Source organism: Sitophilus oryzae, unplaced genomic scaffold, assembly GCF_002938485.1.
Source record: "Sitophilus oryzae breed Bouriz unplaced genomic scaffold, Soryzae_2.0 scaffold_1805_pilon_pilon, whole genome shotgun sequence".
Lineage (NCBI taxonomy): Eukaryota > Metazoa > Arthropoda > Insecta > Coleoptera > Curculionidae > Sitophilus > Sitophilus oryzae.
This window is the reverse complement of record NW_022146508.1, coordinates 331,713-338,455: the sequence shown is the minus strand read 5'-3', so window position 1 is coordinate 338,455 and position 6,743 is coordinate 331,713. Positions and strand designations below refer to the sequence as shown.

Here is a 6,743-nt window from a genome sequence, read left to right as displayed (position 1 = left end):
TTCCGAGGAAATGAAAAAATCAACTTTACACTTTCTGGAGTACTGAATAAAAAAATCTTATGAGGATTTCTTTAAAATGGCGAAATCAGGGAACGTTATAACTAGATCTCTCGGGGGTGGTTCGGCCGTACTATTGGAAAATATTTTAGATATATAATCGAGGGTACAATATTAAAATTAAAGAATATCTAACCTGTAGATATTCGATATTGAAATTTTGGAAGAAGCGAAAAGAAAAACGGATAGTAAAAATCGCCTGCAAAACGTTTTTCTTTAAATTTAGTACTACCTATTATAGTATTCATGGTTTTACTAATGTTCGTTAATTTTTTTTATAAAGTTGCTTGTAATTCCTCTTAATTCTGTGGAATTCCTCTAAATTTCTAGGAATTCCTTGGAATTCATTGGAATTCTTACGGAAATAATTGGAATTCCTAGTAATTCTTATGGAATTCCTTGGAATTCCTCGTAATTCCTTGGAATTCCTGTAGAATTCCTTCATAGTGTACACCATAATTCCTCTGCGGTTTACCCCTCGTTTCGCTATTAACAGAAAAAAAGGGCAGTGGCGTACATGCTTTTTTTAGAAAAATATTCCAATGATAACCCATATGCACGTCCCTGGTGAATATGTCGACACTTTTTGAGCCTTAAAATATGTCGCATTTATAGTAACTTTTACCCTAAAAATTTTATACGAAACGCTAAAAGTACTTGGAAGAAAATTATAATAAATCGAAAAAATCTTTAGACTTTAACACCTTGTAGCTACGAAACAAAGCAGAATCGGACCTATGTTGATATGAAAAATAAATCTTATTTTTACGTGAGGAATCTTCCCACGAGAGATGGCACATGTTTTTTGAAACACCCTGTATAAAAGCGATCTGGCACTAGGATTTTCAGTAAAAAACAGCGAAATCAGTAATATGGAATTTTAAAAAACTTTATTTCTTTATCTGAAGGGACCAGCAACGTTTGAAGCCTTGCAATCTGCAAAAACTCTTTTGTCGAATTTTGCCATATTGTCACACTAATAATTTCAGTATTGTGAAATAGAAACATTAGAAGAGATAGCTTCCCATCAAATCGATATCATAATACTTGTGGGATACGGGGACGGGGACAGACAAATAACCGAAATTGAAGTTATTTATTTGCAGATAAAAGATTCAGATTTTCCACCATTATCACAGAATACGCTGAGCAAAATTGATCAGAAGTTTAGAGAAAACAGTCATGTACAAAAAAGAAATTAAGCAAGAACTGCATTATGCGAAAATGTTAAACTCAATGTTGTGTTGAACGTTAAAAAAAATTTAATAACCAGGGTCGTCTGGTTATTATCGACAAAATAAATTGCAATAGAAAATAAAATAAGTTAGTCAATAAGTTAGCAATACGGATACTTAAGCATCTACATCTTCATGCGTATAAATTGCAGATTGTACAGAAATTGAAAAAAGTACATGCACATTTTTTACCCAAGTGAGACACCTATCGATCCTCAATGGTCAGAGAAATGATTTATTGGTGACCAAATGTTATTAATTTGATCGCGATGAGACTACAATTTTGTGAGCAAATGACGCATTTACTTGACAATATTACCGTAAACCTAAAAAACATACTTTTTTGTGACAATTCAACTTCCACGTTGAAAAGCCAGGTATATTGACCAAACTGTCATTATTGGACAGACAAAGAAAACACTGAATGAAGGATCACTATAATCAATAGCCATAGAAATTACTTCAACGTTTGGGAGGGACTATACTCAACGAGGGGTGTCTCACTGTTGGAATTACACGTACAATTTCTTGGCAGTCCCGGGCACTCGTTGGCATAAGTATTACGACATCGGCAGTCGACTACATTTACATGGCAGAGATAGGCAGTCTTTTTCGCAGTCATTGGCTGTCGCTTGGTAGTAAAATGATATATTGGCAGTAAAAAAAAGTACATGTACATTTTTAACCCAAGTGTGACACCACTCTATACTCAATGGCCAGAGAAATGACTTCAACGTTTTGGCGGGCAATATTGGTTACCAAAAGTTATTAATATTAATCAGTAGTAATATCAATCATAATCTAAATGACCAGACGTACTTTCAGTATCTTGAAGGAGCTTATTCTAAATCGTATTCCCGCCCGATCCCTTTTTTAAAAACATTTCCACATAAAAGAAATATCTGCTTTCTGTAGAAATATTTTTTTGTAAAATATGAGCAACTTAAAATAATAATTAATTATTGACATGTTCAAGCATTTTGTTTAAGATCTGTGTTTGATATAATGCATTTATTTCACTTTAAAGACTCACACTGTATACCAACATTGCAAGATTTATAAAGAAATATATCGTTCCCAATTCTTAGCACAGCGAAATGAGCACGTATCAGATAAATAACTTAAAAACGATATATTTTAGGTAAAGGAACATGTATAATCAAAAATTAACGAACTGAAAAACCTTTTTTGGGGGTTTCTATTTGTAATTTTTTAATCGCTTGATTCCATGACAGCTACGACCCAATATTATATGACGTTTCGTTTCCATTTAATTTTTGTAAAGAAGTCGAATCGCGCGCCATCAGTCAGTTTTGAATCTGCTTCGTCGTCTGTTCATGTCTGAAGAATCGTGACATTATGGCTATGTGCAGCTATGTGTCTTCCATCGTTGGCGATCTTCCGCCTCTCGGAGTTTTGATTGAAATGGATGACCTCTAATATTTGCTATTTGGTCAAGCCATCTTGATGATGATCGTCCTCTGGGTCTTCGGCCTTCTAATTTGTCTTTTACAATGAGTTTTTCAAGGTTGTCTTCACCTCTGCGAGTGATATGACCGAAGTATTGCAGGATGCGTCTACGGCAGATGGTGGATAATCGATCTGTGATGCCGAGTTCATCGAGAATTGACTGGTTCGTTTTTCGAGTTCGTTTCCCAATTCCATGACAGCTACGACCAATATTATATGACATTCGAACAATTTAATTTTTGTAAAGAGTCGAATCGCGCCATCAGTCAGTTTTGAATCTGCTTCGTCGTCTGTTCATGTCTGAAGAATCGTGACATTATGGCTATGTGCAGCTGGTGATTTTGGTCTTTCATCGTTGGCGATCTTCTTCCTCTCGGAGATTTGATTGAAATGGATGACCTCTAATATTTGCTATTTGGTCAAGCCATCTTGATGATGATCGTCCTCTGGGTCTTCGGCCTTCTAATTTGTCTTTTACAATGAGTTTTTCACATTTGTCTTCACCTCTGCGAGTGATATGACTGAAGTATTGCAGGATGCGTCTACGGCAGATGGTGGATAATCGATCTGTGATGCCGGGTTCATTGAGAATTGACTGGTTCGTTCTTCGAGGTGTCCGTTTCCCAGATTACATGACTTAGCTACGGGTAATATTATATGACATTCGAGCAATTTAATTTTTTGTAAAGAGTCGAATCGCGCCATCAGTCAGTTTTGAATCTGCTTCGTCGTCTGTTCATGTCTGAAGAATCGTGACATTATGGTTATGTGCAGCTGGTGATTTTGGTCTTTCATCGTTGGCGATCTTCTTCCTCTCGGAGATTTGATTGAAATGGATGACCTGTAATATTTGATATTTGGTTAAGCCATCTTGATGGTGATCGTTCTCTGGGTCTTCGGCCTTCTACTTTGTCTTTTTGTTGAGAGTTTTTCGAAGTTGTCTTCACCTCTGCGTGATGGTGGATAATCGATCGTGCCAGAGTTCATCGAGAATTGACTGGTTCGTTTTTCGAGCTGTCCATGGGACACGGAGCATGTATTCTCCTCCATGAATCCGTAATTCCAGCACCACATCTCAAATGCATCTATACGGTGTGTAAACTACTTGACGGTCCATGACTCAGGCCCGTATATCCAAGAACACCAAAGATTGAATAAACAGATGGAGCAACTTTTGAAACAGGTTTTGAAATAAGCGAATTGACGAATAATTGACAAAGGTATTTGAAAATCGGACGAAGAGTTATTAGTGTGTTTGTATTTAATTATTATTGTGTTTATAGTTGTAAGGCATTAGTTAACTAAAACACTTAACTTAATAATTTTAAACCCTTAAGTCCTTAATTCAAAACGCACGGGTGTTTTTGAATTAAGATTTCTGAAATATCATAACAAATATAAATAATAAAATATTGCTTTTTCAAATCATCCCTCTAGTGATAAAAAAATTAAAAACAAAAGAAATTTTTTTTTTAAATTCAGCTTCTAAAAAGATGGTTTTAGAATACAAATCACATATTTGCATTTTAATTTGCGTTTAATGCAACCCTGGAGAAACTTAAACATTGTGAAAATTTATGTTTTCTGCTTCAGGTGGCGTTTTTCTAAAAAGGTGTTTTTCCCCAATTAAGTGAATATATTCAAATATGAAACATTGCCTTGACATTTAAGCAAATGTGTAAAATTATTCAGTATGTAAATTACGCCACGAAACTAAATGATGTACATACATCGTCTTTGTCAGATTTGACACGATCATCCGCTTTTATTAAGATAAATTATAACGTAATTAGATTTCGCAGCGATCCCATTATACCAAATTTTACAATTCTATTGAGTTTAAGCTACATTATACAAAAATACACGCTGAAATGGAAATGGGAATACAATTTAGTATTTTTTAAAATTGGATTGTGTTCATCGTATTATCCGTACATTGTCTATACAGAGTGCCCCAATATTCCGTGGGCAGGGAGTACGCGAATTTTTGAAAATAAGTCCATTGGACACAATGGTGTCAATTTGGTGCATGTCTCAGGTGCCACTGACATTAATGTGGACAATAAAATAGTCCTTCAAGTATTACTAGGTTTTAGAAGACGTCCGAAATTCAGATGGTTGAAAACTAGGCATGACCGTTATGGTTAGGTTAGGTTGTTGGGGTTTGAGATTCTGTTTGATCCGTCTCTTGGAGGCCTTGGGCCCATTGCGATACCCTGTATTATTGTATTCAAAACCTAGTTCTCATTATTTCTTTGCGTAAAAGCATTTCCAGCCTTGCAAAGTTCCCGATGCCACTGATGTCGGCTTCTGATACTTCTTCTAGTCCCTCCAAAATACATGCTCTAAATAAAAATGTCGGTTTTCCAGTGCCGACAGTGGTACATCAGGTGCTCTGTGGTTTCTTCTTCCTTTTCCATTCTCTGAAGTAGTCGTCGTTGGAAATCTTCCATTTCACGAAGTTTACCACCGTGGTGAAGTTTACATAATGACATCTATAATTATGCATACCTACTAGGTTCTTTTTGTAATTTTAAAAAAAATATTTTTGTTTATTTACTATCTACCACTGGCAACACTCTTCGAGCTGTAGCGCATTTCTCGCTGTGTTGCCACGTTTCTTACTGTTTGGCCTTGATGGTAGTTCCAATAGCTTCCTTCAGTGTTTTGATCGTCAGCAGTGGTCTGCCACGACCTCTCCCCTCTCCCCCTCTTTGGCGAGTTTATCCGTTTCCTGGTTGCCCAACACTTTGCTGTGGCTTGGCACCTATAGTACAGAGTGACGCTTTGACGCAGCCAGAACAGTGTTTCGCGGCAGTGCATAACAGTTTTTGTGATTCTTTCTCATTGATTGCATGGTGATGTTTCTTCGGCGCGATCTGTCAGAGTATATCTCCTATTGGTCGATCAGAGATTTTCCCCCGTATGCAACTTCCTGCTTCCTTTATAGCGTCTCTTGACGGCTGTACAATAGACTACATTTTCATCTGTTCTATATCATCCAATATTGGGCATATTCTGAGCCAATTTAATTATTGTTACGGAAGATGTTTTTTGAAAGTTGCCACTGTACCGCAGGTATTATTCAGATATATTCGTAACTCCATATATTAGCTGTGGGTTTTACTAAATTGATATTAAAGTAAATACATGACGGTTGGGGTAATTTACAGTAATAAACCATGTTATTTCTATCTATCTCGTAATTAATAGAGTTAGTACACGTATTGCGCGAACATAACCGACCTCAAATATGTATATATTATATTTCAGTGGCTATTTTTGCAAACTGTTGCTTAAACTCGGCAGAATTGTAAATTAAATAACGAGATTGTGGCGAAATCTAATTATGTTCTCATTTATATCAATAAAAACCAGACGGCAGTTAATTTTGAGGTTTTTGTGGAGATGTTTTTAAAAACATTTATTAAACAAGCGGGAGTACAATACGCGTTGATGGATTCTGAAGGAACCCTGTGCCTGCGTCGTGCAGCGGCTTAAATATGAACATAAGTGCTGATGAATATAAAGTATAAGATTTCTACAGGGTGTGTTAATTATACAATTATAACTCCTCCCTTCGTAGAGGTGGAAATACACCTGGATTTCCTAATTATTATTTTTAGTTTATATAATTAAAAATCAATGTAATAAAGTAATCAATTAAATGTTAATAGATAATTGAATACCAATATAAAAATAAAATGAATAAATGTAAAATATAAAATAGCAAAATGTGATGATTAAAATAAGCACTTATATTATTATATCATAATTATGGAATTTCTTAACAACAATGCGTGTTTATTTTTTTAAAGTATTTATAAGTAAATAATAAAGAAAGCAAAATCAATAAAATAATGAATTAATATTGTCCCAGAAATACTACTAAGTCTTTTTACTGAAATATTATTTAACGAACTGAGAGAAAGTCTTTGTTCTTCTAGTTCTTTCTTGATATCTTGATTATTTTTCATGTTG

General features: G+C 35.1%; 1 long non-coding RNA gene across 1 annotated transcript; it reads right to left on the bottom strand.

Moving 5' to 3' along the window:
• Positions 1 to 245: 245 nt before the first annotated feature.
• On the bottom strand, positions 246 to 6,381 carry LOC115883090. The gene is made up of 3 exons (XR_004050327.1): positions 6,143 to 6,381; positions 287 to 289; positions 246 to 256 (listed from the first exon to the last, which is right to left on the bottom strand). It is a non-coding gene; the product is annotated as an uncharacterized LOC115883090 (long non-coding RNA).
• Between the last annotated feature and the right edge of the window lie 362 nt (positions 6,382 to 6,743).